At 35.8% G+C, this 3089-nt stretch overlaps 1 protein-coding gene and 1 pseudogene across 3 annotated transcripts in view; both read right to left on the bottom strand.

Moving 5' to 3' along the window:
- LOC106868055 (uncharacterized) overlaps nt 1-3089 on the bottom strand; it is a 675046-nt gene that overhangs the window by 513594 nt on the left and 158363 nt on the right. The window lies entirely within an intron of this gene.
- On the bottom strand, nt 819-937 carry LOC128247484 (5S ribosomal RNA; annotated as a pseudogene).

Genomic DNA, 3089 nt, shown 5'->3' with positions numbered 1-3089 from the left:
ACACACACACACACACACACACACACACACACACACACACACACACACATGTTTTACTTGTTTCAGTCATTTGACTACTGCCATCCTAAAGCACCACCTTCAAAGGTTTTAGTGTAACAGATCAACCCTAGTTCTTATATTTTTTAAAGTCGGGTACATATTCTCTTGGTCTATTGCTGAATAGCTAAGCTACAGGGACAAAAACAAGCCAGCGCCGGTTGTCAAGTAGAGGTGTTGATGTTGATGGTGGTGGTGGTGGTGGTGGTGGTAGTGGGGAACTAATACAGATAAAGGGCACACACAAATGTATGCATGTAAATGTGTTTATCGGACAGACTTAGAAACAATCACCATCTATCAAATTCGCTCAGAAACCATTCGTCGGCTCCAGATTATAGTGGACGTTACGGTTATTGTTATCAAAATTAGTAGATCCCAAATGTTCTTAGATTATTTTTATATTCCTTGCCACGAGTCATTATCTGGTTATACTAAAATACTCTCATCACAAGAAGCATCTTCTGCTGTCTACCGATATCTATAATTTCGATAGCACACAAAAGAAGAGCCCTTTTCTGGATGCATGTATTAGTAATATTCTTTTCTACTTTAGGCACAAGGGCCGAAATTTGCAGGCGCTAGTCGATTAGATCGACCCCAGTATGCAACTGGTACTTAATTTATCGACCCCGAAAGGATGAACGGCAAAGTCGACCACGGCGGAATTTGAACTCAGAACATAAAGACAGACGAAATAGCGTTAAGCATTTCGCCTGGTATGCTAACGCTTCTGCCAGCTCGCCGCCTTATATGTGGGACGCTTACAGCACCTAGGATTCCCAAGCGGTTACCCATCTAAGTACTCACTAGGCTCGACGTTGCTTAACTTCGGTGATCGGACAAGAACCAGTGCTCTCAGCGTGATATGGCCGAAAGTCATATATTAGTAATATTGTTAGACTTTCTATTCAAGACCGGAAAGCATTCGTCATTTCATCTCCATGATTACCACGAGTTTCTTTTCTAATCATATTTTGGACTTCAAATTGTAGTTTTATGAAACCTACTACATGTGTTTTCTCCACACTTTACATTCACTGTCGGATTATTTAAGTCGGCAAAACTTCGCGGTTCAAAAGAATAATACCAGAATTAAAATCAGTACTGGGATCGATTTGTTCGACTAAACCTACGGTAAGGTGCTCTAGCCAATTGACTGAATTAAATTAAAGAGTAAACGTGTATATATTTCTCGAAATGTAGTATATAAAATTTCGTTATACGCACGCACACACACACACTCACACACGCACGTATATATGCATATATATATATGCACATATATACACATATGTATATATGCATATATGTGCACATGTATATATACACATATATATATATATGCATATATAAATAGATATATATGTGTATATATTTATAAACGCACACACACACACATTTGTTTCTTCATAATTGCGATGCATTTAATACTGGACATAAACTTTCTATCATTATGTAAACTTGTTGTGCTTGTCTTAATTTCCTATCAGATTATCAATTATTGTCAGCTGTACTTGCTTGCAAGGTGAGTTGAAGGATCCCTGTTGAGTCCTATCCATTGAATGCCCACTTGAAGGTATCGGTTTAACTGTGGTCTCTATTTTCAGTGATATACAATAAACTAGTCAATTAGAAGAAATTGACTTTCAGTGTTGAAGATAAAGTAGGTGCATAGTTGGGAATAGTTGCTTGGTATCTTGTGGAATCTAACGGGAATATTAATCAAAACAATAGTATCAAAAGTTGGTATATAAGTAAAAAATGTTGAAAAAAATCTCTGTTTGTGTTCGTTTGACTACGTTGAAAAATTGGCCGACAGAATTTGTTGAATGATAGAGATTTGTAAAACACCAGCAGATACACATAGCGTTCAGCGAGGTAGAAAGAAAAAGAAGAAAACAACAAAAAAAAGAAGGAAAGTTTTCAATTTTTCATTTTCTTTTTTTTGGGGGGGGGGGGCAAAATGTAGAGATCAGTAATTTCCTCAGCTCAGTTAATGAAGGAAGTGTTGAAAACCAAAGAGTAGAGCATAAATGAAGAAAATATAGCAATTAAAATATATGGATGCTTGTCTGATATCCATATGTCATGAAAATGCACCTGGAATCCAAGACGTCAAGTCGGGAAATAAATAATATAAAAAGCAAATAATTATGAGTTGTGAAGCATGTAAAATACATATGTCTTATATAATGATATACAGTCACATCATATAAGGACAGATAGGCTACTGAGAGCTTCAGTCCTTATTTTGTCAAGAACAAAGGAGAGAAAAGAAAAGTGAAGGACGATACTGTAAGTCACAACACTTCTAAACAGACGGTAAAGAAAAAAAAAATGTAGCCTTTTGTGAAAGACTACATTTCTGTTATGTATCTGCATTTGACAGTGAAACTATACTGCTAAAAGATATTATAAACTATCATCTAAATCACACGAAGAAGGGAAAGTGTACGCATGTGTACACACGTAATTGAAAATACCAGTGAATAAGTCCGTATGTATAAACATACTACTGGAGAATGGATTTTGGAAAACAGAAAGAGTCATGACCTGAGTGGGCCCAGCATCCCTACAGTGTCAAGTATAAGGACAGAAACACTTATCGGATGGGAGTTCGTCCTCTGAATATCTCTCCTGCCGAGCGCTCGCCTTGCGGCGAGTTTCTGTTACGTTTTGTGTACATGTTCACCAAAAATTTCTTCTATATGTCTGCATATCAATGCATACATATCTTTCCCATATTTGAATTTTATCCTTTGTTTATCTACTTACTCCTTATTTTAAAAATATTCATTGTTTAAAAAATATTCATTATCCACGTGACCGTGACATTTTATAAGTTGTTCTAAAACGATCTGGACAAGTATAATTATTACCGGTATGTAAATGTAATCCCCTTGATTTGAAATCAGTTTGATAAGTGCCAATACACGAACCTTTCAGCTCTTGTGTCAATCTGTAACTTTTGGTGACTATTGATAATATATACATATATATATATATATATATATATATATATATATATA

Source organism: Octopus bimaculoides, chromosome 3 (assembly GCF_001194135.2).
Source record: "Octopus bimaculoides isolate UCB-OBI-ISO-001 chromosome 3, ASM119413v2, whole genome shotgun sequence".
Classification (NCBI taxonomy): Eukaryota; Metazoa; Mollusca; class Cephalopoda; order Octopoda; family Octopodidae; genus Octopus; species Octopus bimaculoides.
This window is presented reverse-complemented; position numbering and strand designations above follow the sequence as displayed.